This window comes from Tenrec ecaudatus, chromosome 3, assembly GCF_050624435.1.
Source record: "Tenrec ecaudatus isolate mTenEca1 chromosome 3, mTenEca1.hap1, whole genome shotgun sequence".
In the NCBI taxonomy this organism is placed as follows: domain Eukaryota; kingdom Metazoa; phylum Chordata; class Mammalia; order Afrosoricida; family Tenrecidae; genus Tenrec; species Tenrec ecaudatus.
The window spans coordinates 18,941,111-18,954,436 of record NC_134532.1 but is presented as its reverse complement, the minus strand read 5'-3'; positions in this window follow the sequence as shown (position 1 = coordinate 18,954,436).

Genomic DNA, 13,326 nt, shown 5'->3' with positions numbered 1-13,326 from the left:
AATGGACACATTGATCTACATATAACCCCTTCTCAGGGGGATGGACAACAGAAAAGTGGGTGAAAGGAGACATCAAACAGTATAAGACATGAAAAAGCAATAAAAAATGATAAATTATCAGGGCTTCATGAGGAAAGAATAAAATGAGTTGATACAGTGCTCAAGTAGAAAGAAAATGTTTTGAAAATGATGATAGCAACATATGTACAAATGTGCTTAACATAATGGATGTATGCATGGATTGTAATACAAGTTGTACAAGCCCATCATAAAATCAGTTATAATTAATTAATTAATTGATTTTTTAAAAACATAGGTTCATCCTCAATTATGAGGATGGTCCAGGAGAGTGCAGTGTTTTGTTCTGTTCTGCAATGGGTCCCGGTGACATGGCACTGACTCAATGACAGCTGACATGACAACAGTCTCAGAATCCACAAATATACACCCAGTACAAACACAAAGACATTAGTGTGTTATGTTTACAAAAGATAGTATTTCTCTCATTAAAAAAGGGAAGAGGTTTCTTCAGTTAAAAAAATTGGAACAAACAAGGTGACAACAAAATCACCCCTCATTTGTCCATTCTTTTGGTGAGCTGAAGGCAGTTCTCTAAGGGCCTCACAGCATGCCAGATGGCAGAGTACTTTCAGGAACATGGGCTCTAGCCAAAGGGCAGCACACTCACTAAGTGGTGAGCAGCTATTTGTCTTTCTAGGAAACTGTAAATCATGTAGTCCTGTACATTGAGGGTTCAGCTGGAAGATCAGAGGATCCAGCAGAGCAAGGGACTGACAATAGTTACTCACTGGATTTCAGGATGCTTAGAAGGTCTGTAATCAATTGAATCAAAATAAAATTTCATGAGAAACTTCCAGCCTAACTGTAAGATAGATGAAAACTAAAAATTCTGGCAGCTAGAGTATTCACATAAGATTAATAAGCACTTTTTTGCTGTTTTGTTGCTTAAGTTCAACTTATTGGGTTCCTACATAACAACAGTTTTTAGAGAGCATTTAGTAACACTTTCTATGAGACAAGAAATAACCTGATACCAATGTCAGATGATGATACTTTAAGAAAACTGCAGACCAGTGTTGATAAAGGATCTGAATGAAAAAGTTATTTTTAAAATAGGAAACTGAGTCAGACAATATATTAAAATAAGTATGTATCAAGATTAATTCTAATTCATCCCAGAATTGATTTAACACAAGACAATAAACACTCAAATATGCCTAGTGATGAGGAAAAAGTCAATTATCCAAAAAGACACAGAATGAATAATAAACAAAGTAAAAAGCTTTTCATGTTAAAAACAAAACAACTACAAATCTAACATGAAATAGGTTAAACTCAGTATGCTAATATACATTCTTAAAAAAACATTGCAAATGTCACATGTAAGAGAAAGAGAAAAAAGTTCACCACATCACAGAATCAGGATAAACATACATGTCCATTTTCAACACTCATATTAAAAATTATCACAGTTAGATTGATCAGAAAAAAAGAATTACTAAAAAGAAAAAAATGACTTCCAAAAAGAAGAAATGAAAATTCCTTATTCATCATAAATTGAAGATGTCATATAAAAAAGTTGCTAATTGAAGGCAAACAAGTGGCCATCTAGCTCAGAAGCAACAAAGCCCACAGAGAAGAAGCACACAGGCTAAGCGAATACAAGGTGTTGAACGGACCAGGTGGTAGACACCAAGAACAAAAATCATCATTGTGTGATCACCTTCCTCACATCTCTGGGGGAATGGACAATGGGAAGGTGGGTGAGGGGAGAAGCCGGGAAGTTTAAGAAAAGATAAAATAATCATTTATAAACTATTAAGGGTTCATGGGGGAGGGGAGAGTGGGGAGGGAAGGGGAGGGATAATAAGGAAAATGAGCTGATTCCAGGATCCCAAGTGGAAGGAGAATTTTGAGAATGACAAGGGCAACAAATGTATAAGGGTGCTTTATTCAATTGATGTATTTATGGATTGTGGTAAGAGTTGTATGAGCCCCAATAACAGGATTTATTAAATTTTTTAAAAGTTGCCAAATAGGTCATAGATACTATAGCTAGTAAATGTAAAAATGTTGTAGGCAACATTTCAACGCACAAAAATAACTTGGTACTAAAATTCCTAATGATTAACTGCTAATCTCCAACTCCCAAACTGTATTGGATAGAGAGACAAACCAGATTGCTAGTACTTATATATAAATATATTTATATAGATATATAAAGATAGATATATATATAATACAAGAAATGAACCATTAAATTATATACAGATAGATAGTACAAGAAATTAACATTTAAATTATAAAGCAGTGAGACACTAGCAGTCCTTTAAGGCTTGAGAGCTGCCAGTTTTCTTCCGTAGAGAGAGCTGGGCTATATATACCCAGGCAGCAAACAGCAAGGCAGGTCCCCAACTGTCATCAACTGTCAGTCCCCAGCTCCAGAGATGAACATTCCAATCGTGTGGGTTTAAAGGGACCTCAACTTACAGCGACACAGTTCACAGGCTAAGCATCCCACAGGTAGTGTACCCCTTTAAACTGAGCACAGAACAACCAAGGTGAGGCCCACCGAGCCATTTATCCCTCTGCCCTTCAGTTAATCCTACTTGTGTTTATCGGCCAGGCTGGCACAATAAACTATAGCCCAAACCATTGACCCTTACATATTAAGATGCTGACCATCTTTCAAACACACCGATACCTTTCTAAAATACAAGAGGAGGAGGAGGTGATGCTGTTTTCCAGAGAGCAGAGCCAGCCTGCCTGCAGGGCTAAAATGGGCAGAAGCAGTACTAGGAGATTTATATATGCACTTGGCAAGTAGCACACATTTTGCCCGAACAAAACTACTGGTCAACCTCTTTAGTGGTTATCCAAAAGGATACTACAAAAACATGTGTATGGTACACACACATGCACTTATGTACACACCAAAATCATGTAATAAAATAATGAAATTGAAAATAGATTTTTGTGTGTGTGAAACATTTTGAAACAATGATAAGATCTACGAAAATAAAATGGAATCCAACTCAACTAATCAAGTTTGTGAGAACAGGAGGGAGAGCCTGGGGACCCCAGGATGGGAGAGCGCTGACAGTGGGCCAGGGATCCAACCGGCATGCTGACACACAAGTGTACAATGTGAGCATCTCCAACCCGTTTTCCTAATAGGATCTCTTTGTTGGCCACCTAGGTAGTGTTAAGAAAAATAAGTAAGTCCCCACTCAGTGGCTGGCCTACCCACCTTATCCGGCAGGTGGCAGCCCGGGGTTCAAGGCTAGGGGCCATCAGGGAGTGTTGAGGCAGCTCCAATCTCTTCCTCGCTCCTCCTTCCTCTCCTCTGTCCTCCCTCCTCTCCCCTCTACCCCTGTCCCTCACCCCTCCACCCCCATCTTACAGGGAAGATCAGATCAAATCATCCCGACATTGAAGGATTAAAAGGTGACATCAATATGAACACTTGGCCACCACAAGCCAGTTATCCCTGTGGTAACTTTTCCAACACTTCCTGCTGAAAACCTAAAAGGTCAGAGGGATCTAGAGGTCCAGCTTTCATGGTCTGTGTTCCTACTGAAAATCAAGATCCAGTGAGCGTTAACAATTTCTGCTCCAGGGGGGGTTTCTGTCCTCCCTCAGCTCGCCTTAGGACACCTACATTACCTTTACCAGGTGTACCGTCCCAGTCAAACAACCCACCTGACCCTGCTATGTCCCTGCCTGCTCCAGGGAGGTACCCCAAGGAGGCTGCAGCTAAGGCTCAGAGGGAGCACAGCAAGAAATGCCAGTGCAGCGGCAAGGAGACCTACTGTGTGTTATGTGCACAAGGTGCTCCAGTACATCCACTCAGACTCCAGCATCTCGTTCAGGGCCATGAGCGTTGTGCACTCGTTGATCAAAGACACCTTTGGGCGCATCACCTACCAGGCATCTCAACTGGCACATTCCAAACTGCTCCACCATTACAGCCTGAGACATCCTGTGACCATGTGCCTGCTGCTGCCTGGACAGCTGACAGAGGCGCCTTGGCTGAGGGCCCCAGGGCAAACACCCACTACACAAGCCCCAAATACATTGTCCTTCAACCTCACAACGTTCAAGACCCAAGGTACCACTTCAGGGTCACTTCCAGTTTCATCCCCCAAATAGAGGTTGAACACCTTAGCATTACCTTGTTTTTGGTTTCTTTGTTTCAGTTTGATATTTGATTCTTCTGTGCACTGTTTAGTTTGATTGCTATTGTGATGGAGATCCTCTTTCTTTTAACACTTTTTGGGGCACTTAATCCACATATCCCACATAATCCCACAATTCCATAATTCAGCCATCTTAAGCATTCCACAATCATTACCACAATCGATTTCACATGGTCTATTTTCCCACTATGATTAAATCGCCTTTAAAAAGACTTGTTAGTCAACTTCAGTTCTAGTGCTCCGTCCCCTCAATCCTTCATTCTTACTCCCCAAGTCCCCTCACCCTCCCCAACTCCACCACCCACCCTGACCCCACCCATACATCCTTACAGACCCTTGCATGTTATTTCATCTCTAGGCATTCACTCCTTCTGTGCTTCACAAACGGAACCCAACAGAAACAATAAAGAATAGAAAGGAAATGAAATGGGAATGATTTTTAAAACCTTATTAATATATAGATAGAAATAAATACAAGGAGTAAGAAGAAAGGGCCGCGACCAATATTTTAAAGCCAGGGAAGACGTTTCTGTCACGGACCAGCAAGAGATCTTGCCCCTAGCACAGACTCTGGTCGGGTCCAGAGGGAGGTCAGCAGAACAAGACCCCGGGGCTCACCTTTGAGCTGAGGAGGCGCCGCTGTGTAGAAGGAAACAAGGGAGGGGGGTTAGGAGACCCGCAAAGAGAGAATCAGGGAAACTCGAAGCCCCAACACCCAGCCAGGATCCCCTTTCTCCAACAGGGACTCCCACCATGAACCCCAACCAATCCGAAAGCGGGAAAATAGGATGGCCTCGGGGACACCCGCCCACCTCTCACCAAGAGAAGCACTGGCAGGGTTATGGGGTTGAGAAAGGGTGCTGGCACCCTAGTCAGCTGGACTAAAATAGCCTCCGCCCACAAACATGTCCCGGAGCCCAGAGCCTCCCACCTGGGAGCGCCGGCAACAGGGTGCTCAGGCTGTGGGCGCTTCTCTGGCACCCAGAGCTAGCATGGAACAGCAGCATCATTGCTGGGAGCGACAGTTCTGGCTAAGACACTGCCACTTCCGGCCCTTTCTGGGCGTGACCCGGAGGGGGAGGAGCTAGCGGGGTCAGGGAGGTGTAGGGTCTCTGCCTTCACTCCTCTCAAGGCAGCTCTTGCCCCGCCCATTTCTGCACCAACACAGGTGCCTGGCGAGGGTGGGCGGGGCCTGGTGGGCATGGGGCGGAGCTCAGGGAAGAGCCAGGGAGAGGCGGTCCGCGCCAAAGGGCCCACAGCAGTGGCTGAGACTCAGATAACAATGACCAAGGCTCCAGTACTTTCACCCATAGCAGAGAGCTTGTATAGGTGACATGGGTGAAATAGAACAATGTACGTTGGGGTGTAGCCTGTGATCAGATTCCCCGGATGTGCATTCTCCTAACTAACTCCAAACACCCAACCATCCAATCCTGCCAAGGTGTCATTGGGTCTGAAGCAAGAACTTAGGGTCCTTGCTTAACCTTTACAGTGATGGTCCATTCTTTGACCTAAAGCACTGTCGTGTATGACTGATTTTGGGGAAAAGAGAAGTACCTACTGGCATGCACGTCTAGGTAAGTTATATGTCAGTTTAACAGAATTTCAAAATAAACCTTCAGTAGGAGCAGTGAAAAGGGAATGGAGGAACATGGATGGGAGAATGCTTGTTAAACTCGCCTGTTCTTAGAGATGGAATTTGTACAGTCTTCTTGTTTGATTTCACCGGGAAGCTTTGGGGACAGTTAAACATGAGAGTTATGTTCTTCAATGATGCTTATAATGATTCATGCACTCTGCTAATTTAATGTATCACTCATTCAAGTTTCTATCAGTCCAAGAGGTCGTTATGGACAGTGGGGAAAACATTTCCAAGTTGAGTGATCTGAAATTTAAATGTACTTCCTGCAGGTAACTCTTGGCTGCCGAGACACTCAGCATAAGTGTTTTTGGGAAAGATCAAAGTGAACTATTTCCCGATTAACTTGCATCCATAAAGATTGTGCTTCTTTCATGCCTGTTATACTTCTTATTCCTTTATGAAAGTTCAAGTCAGATTCCAAAATTCTTAGCTGAAAATAGAGAAAGGTGATTTGTAACACTCGGTTACATTTCCGAATATGGTCAGATAGTTCCCCAGACTGTACAGAAAACTGTCACCTGACTTTATCAGGAATCCACAAATGTCACTTATCAGCCAATATTTTCTGAATTAAACTGATTTCTGTTCCCAGTTCTGCTAGAGCCACCTTATCCTTAGATCTGGGGAAACTTAGCCTAGGTTTTGCAACTAAAGGGTGACTTCTCTGGAAATACTTGCTGTGTTATACTGGGTAGACTAGAGAAACAAGTTCAGGGTCATTCAAATATGTGTAAGAAAAAGATTTACATCAATGACTAATAGATAACAAGAAAACATTTCATCCCAGTCCAGATCAACTCTAAAAGTCCGATATTAGCCCATATATCTGATAGTAGTCCATAATTTCCTCTTCAGACTCACACAGTACATGCAATGATGACGAATGCAGCAAGACCATAGGCCAGTAGGTGAAAAGTCTTGTGTATCCAATGGTGGTAGAAGCATTTAGTGCTGGCATGGATCTCCTTGTGGCTCTTCCAGCTCTCCAAGTGACTCAAGAGCATGAAGGTGAAGCAGAAAGAGAGGGAGCCCAGCTCCAGGGAAAAAGTAGAAATAAAAAGAATCTACATGAGAAGGTCATGCCCACCAGAAGGCATCATCAAGTTGTGATCTGATTCACAGGCTAACCTCTACCACTAGACTTATTTCCCAAGTTGAAATGAAACTATGTAGCTACTACACCTGCTTTCATGTGAGGTTTCATGTTTCTGTGGATAAATCATTAATTTCCCTTTCCCCAACCTCCACCATAAAAACCTCATTGTCATCCAGTCAATGCAGACTCACATAGATACTACAGGACAGGGGAGAATTTCCCTGGTGAGTTTACAAGAATGAAAATGTTTGCTGAAGTAGAACGCTCATTCGTTCTCCTGTGGTGTTATAGGTGGTTCCAAACTGCTAGTCTTAGCAGCCCAACTTATACCCTCTTCACACACAGGGGTTTGTTTATTCATTGTACATCCACCCACTATAGTATGCAACTAGAATACAAATGGCTCCCTTGATTATACAAGCCACTTCCCATTGGGTTGCTCACCTAAAAGTAGTGATTTATCAGCAGAATGAGATGTGCACAGCCACCGCTACCAATTGCTCCAAAATTAATCCCTTTAGAAAGTCCTGGAGAGAGTGAGAGAAAAATGGGGACCCAAACTCAGACTCACAAATAAGACCCTCAAGGAAATGGCCTTTGGTCACTTTCATGTCCAGAACTGAACTCACCCCCTGCTAGGCTAACCAGTCATGTAAGTAAGATCAAGGACAGGATTTAGCTGATGGGGAAGATTGGAAACAGGAGAGTCTTGGACAAAGTGGATAGTGTGTTGTTGTTGTTAGTTGCCCTCAAGTAGGTTCCAGCTCACAGAGAACCTAGGTACAATCAGATGAAACACTCCCAAGTCCTGCTCCATCTCACGGTGGATTTTATGTTTGAGCCCATTGCTGCAACCAATGATCCAGTCCCTCACAAGGCTCTTCCTCTTTTCAATTGCCCGTTTACTTTACCAGGCATGATATCATTTTCCCAAGATGGATCTCTCCTGATAACATATTCAAAGTACATGAGACAACATGTCACCATCCTGATTTCTGAGGATCATTAGCATGTGTGGTCAATGCTATTATTAGTCTTGTTAATTCCTGTACAAATCTGCTTGAAACAATGGATGACTACATGAATTGTGAAAAGAGGTATAAGGCCCCCCAATAAAATATTTAATAAAATAAATAAAATTCCATGAGACATTTCTAGACTAATTGTAAGACTTTCAAAGGTGCAGATTCTGGCAGTTGTGAATAAATACCATTTTATTGTATTTTTATTTAAGTTCAAGTTATTTGGGAACTGAGGCAGACAACATATTAAATGTTGTCTGCCTCAGTTCTTAATATTAAAAAATTTTTTTCTTGTAGCTCCATTATCAATATTGGTCTACAGTTTCTTGAAGTATCATTATCTGACCCTGGTATCAGAATATTACTGGACTCATAGAATGTGTTATTAATTGTTATCTCTCAACCATTGTTATGTTTGTACCCAATTAACTTGAACTTAAATAACAATACAGTAAAATGCCATGTTGTTAGAACAAAGTGATCTGGTGTTGAGGGAGGGCTGGCCATAGAATTATGTACATAAGTGAATATCTCTATTTGATGAATTAATATATTTATATATGTACACCCTTATGTTTATACCTCTATCCATAGTTTTGCTTGCTAGATCTTTTCTGTATTTCGTTTTACATTCCCCCTGTCCTACCATCACACTCACGACTTTTCTGCCTCTTAGTAATGCCTCTCAGCTAAATTGCTATTGCTCCAACACCCCCAGAATCTCTAAGTCCTCCTCATTATTGATTTAATTTCTAATTGTTCCTCTACCTATGGAATTGTTTGATAAGCACTCCCTTCCCCCATCCTCCAGAACCAAGGCCCTCCAGAATGATTGCCTATATGTGTAGGCAAAACAACAAAAGCTGAAACAAACAAAAAGAATAGATTGAATTATAAGGGGTGGAAAAACTAGCAAAAAACAAACAAACCCAACCCTAAAAACATACATAATCCCAGGTCTGTACGCTGACCTTTATGACTCTCTCCCCGCCGGTCCTGGGGAGTTTAGGGAACTTCTCCTTCTAGCCTGAAGTCTACTTTTGTGGCTCCTCAGGGGCTTTATGGCTTCGCTTCGCTCCCATTGCTGACCTGTTCTGGTCCCTTATTGGTCCACCCCACTGTGGAGGGAGGTGGGGATCAGACCAGGCTCACGCCACACCATGTATCCCCAGTATGGTCCTCTGATGATGTACTCTCCAGCGAGTGGACATCATTTCTCAAGCTGATGTTGGCCTTACTGTCTTCTCTGTGTGCCCAGGCAGATTCTTGCAAATAATGGTGTTAAAAAAATTACCATTCGGACTTCAGGGAAGATGGCGACGGAGTGACACACACCAGAGGGACTCTGCAGAATCCAGCCCAGGAGAGTTGCTCAGAGTGAAATTCAACGCCACTGGATTGCAGGAGGTAAATCATAAAGATATGTAGGCACAGATCCACGGGGTTTTGAGGGACTGGGGGCTTTTGACTTACCTCAGTGGAAGCCGGCTGGGGCTCAACCCTAGTCCAGCTGCTGGATCTGCCCAAGCCAGGATCATTTGGAGCCTATAGCAGGGCTTGATCTCAACATAGCCACAGTTTTCCCCTACCTGCCTCAGGGCAGGGACAGGACTCTTGAGGCTTCACTGGCAGGGATCGGGGTTCAGCTACATTGTTGGTTCTGTTTGCGTCTCTGCTCTATATTCCCACACAGCCTTGAAGGGCTGCGCGGGGGCTTTTTCAAGGCACAGCCGCAGCCTCGCCGCGTGGTCTGAACAGGGACTGAACCCAAACCCCCACAGCTCCATAGGCAGGGACCAAGCTTCAGCTACACTGCAGCGTCTGTTAACATCTCTGCTCTCTGTCCCCCCACTTCTCTGGGGGCTACTCAGCAGTTCTATTGCGACCCTTCTTGGGGTTCAGCTGCGGACTACCACTGGGGCTTGGGGCAGGGAGTAAACCCTTGCAGATCCACAGGCAGGGAGTGGGACTCAGCTACATAGTTTCTTTTGCTTCCCTAGCTTCCCTGTACCCCTGCACAGTCTAGTCTCACTTTTTGATTTTTCTACCCCCCCTTGTTCCTGCTCTGCTCTCTCACACTCCATTGAAGACTTAAGGGCCACTCCCATTGCCCTAGGGCATTTGCACTTGGGTCACACCCAGCTAGGAGAGCTCCACCCTGCATAGATAGCCCAAGGCTAGGGTAAGACCTGCTTGCTCTCCAGGGGATACTCCTCAGACTTCTCACCAGGGAGTTCCTGCCTGTGTACCTGGGGGCATAAGGCAGCTCAGCCAACATTTATCAATATTCAAACTATTAGCCAGAACTTCAGCCCAGCTTCTGCAACACTGGGACAGGCAGTCGACCTGCCATCTGGGGCACTCCCCTGATAGGGAAGCCACAGGAAGATAAAGTAGTAGGTTAATCCCTTGGCAAAAAAAGCTGTAGGTTAATTCCATAGCAAAATCAGCTGTAGGTTAATCCCTTAGCAAAATCAGCTGTAGGCAGATCTAAGAAGCATTCCTATAAGTCTTCCAGAGAGAGACTAGAAAATGGCACCTGGTCCCTCTAAAACAACTCAACGTAAACAGCCATCACCCCCAACGACCTCAACGAAAAAACAGGAGAAACAAAAAACAAAGGCAGAAGATGTCCTGAACATAGCAACATACATAGAAGAAGCAGACATTGAGATGCCATACAAAGAAACTCTCAGAATGCTGCTTGGAGCCATGCAGGACATGAGGGAAACAATACAGAAAAAGGATGAAATGATAGAGGAGATAAAAGACATACACCAAAGGAAAATATAAGAGCTTAAGGAGCAGATAACAAAAAACAATAGCAGAATCATGTTCCTTGAGAATCGATTGGAGGAATCAGAGAACCGCATCAGTATCGTGGAGGACAGCCAAGCAGACTTTAATAAATGTGAACAAAAATCTAATAAGAGCATCAGAGAAGCCGAAGAAAACCTAAGAGCTATGTCTGATGCTATGCAGAGGAACAACATTAGAATTATTGGCCTACCAGAGGAAGACACAACAAAGAAGACATCTGCAACAATAGCGAGAGAATTCTTGGAGGAAAACTTCACCAGCCTAATGAATGAAAACCAAGCAAGCATCCAGGAGGCTGAAAGAACACCAGCACGACGGGACCCCAAGAAGAAATCACCAAGGCACATAATAGTTCAATTATCCAACTTTGAGGAAAAGGAGAAAATCATGAGAGCAGCTAGGGCAAACAAGCAATCACATATAAAGGTCACCCCATAAGGATATGCTCAGACCTATCAGCAGAAACTATGAAAAAAAAAGGAGAGAGTGGAGTAACATATTCCAAAAATTGAAAGAAAACAACGCAAATCCAAGAATACTCTACCCAGCCAAATTATCGATCAAGATCGATGGAGAAGTAAAAGTCTTCCCAGACAAGGAAAAACTCAAAAAATGCGTTACAACAACCCAGCCTTACAAAAGATCCTCGCCGACTCAGTAGGGGCAGAAGAACAACACTCACCAAGCACAAATAAGAGACCAACACATACAATAACCTCACCCAGAGCACAACAAAGAGAAAACAGACCCCAAGATAGCAATGGCTTAAGGATGGAAAGAAGTCAAGAATGATACACATTAAAAAACACACACTAATGAGAAAGGAAAGTAGGAAAACTCCCAACACAAAAGGTATAAAATGGCATCACAGAGTCCTCACATGGAGATAATAACCCTGAATATCAATGGCCTGAACTCAGGCATTAAAAGACTGAGACTAGCAGAATGGCTTACAAAACACAACCCATCAATTTGCTGCCTACAGGAGACACATCTCAAGGCTACAGACAAAAATAGGCCGAGAATCAAAGGCTGGAGAAGGACCTACCAAGCAAACAGCAATACAAAAACAGCAGGGTTTGCAATCCTTATCTCGGATAAAATTGACCTCAAAGTGCAAACCATAAAAAGAGATAAGGAGGGAAACTATATAATGCTCAAGGGAATGATAGACAATGAACCACTAAGCATTGTAAACATATATTCCCCGAATGAGAGACCAGCTCAATAAGTGAACCAAACACTCCAAAAGATTAAGAAAGAAATCACTGAGAAAGATAGATCACAGGGAAAGAAACTCAACAAGGAGCCTAGACAGCTAAACTCCACATTTAGACAATTTGACCTAATAGATATTTACAGAGCTTTTCATCCAAATACAAAAAATTTCACATTCTTTTCAAGTCCCCATGGCACATATTCGAAGATAGACCACATGCTGGGGCATAAGGCAAATCTACATAAATTCAAGCACATTGAAATAATACAGACCTCTCTCTCTGACCACTGTGCCATAAGACTGGAAATCAACAAAAGGAAGACAAAGAAAATAAGAGCAAGTAATTGGAGGATGAATAACTCTCTACTGCAAAAGGAGTGCATTACTGGTGCAGATCAGAGACGAAATCAGGAAATTTCTAGAAACCAACAAAAATGAGCACACGACGTACCAAAACTTATGGGACACAGCAAAGACAGTCATCAGAGGAAGGTTCATAGCAATACAAGCACACCTAAGAAAGGAAGAGAGACTCCTGACGGATACACTGACACAAAATTTACAAAAACTAGAGCAGAGTCAGCAGGACAACCCTCCTAATAGCAAAAGAAAAGAAATTATAAAAATCAGGGCTGAGATTCAGGAGAGGGAAAATTAAAAAACTGGAAAAAATTAATATCGCTAAAAGTTTGTTCTTTGAAAGGATAAACAAGATCGATAGACCATTGGCAAACCTAACCAAAGAAAGGAGGGAACAAATCTCAATAGCAAGAAAAAGGGATGAAAGAGGGGTCATTACAAGAGACCCTAATGAAATCAAAAGGATAGTTACACAATACTATGAAGGATTGTACTCCAATGAATCCAACAATTTGGAAGACATGGACAAATTCCTGGAAAAACAATCGCTCCCTAGACTATCCTCGGTGGACATCAAGAATCTCAACAGACCCATCGCAATAGAAGAAATAGAAAAGGTTATCAAGGGATTACCAACAAAAAAATCCCCTGGACCAGATGGATACACTGGAGAATTCTATCAAGCATTCAGGGAAGAACTAATACCAATCCTACACAAACTTTTCCAGAACATAGAAAAAGATGGCAAACTGCCAAACTCCTTCTATGAAGCTAGTATAACTCTGATACCCAAACCGGGCAAGGATCCCACAAGAATCGAGAACTACAGACCGATATCCCTAATGAACATTGATGCAAAAATCCTTAACAAAATACTAGCCAACAGAATACAAAAGTATATAAAACAAATAATTCACCATGACCAAGTGGGATTCATAACAGGGATG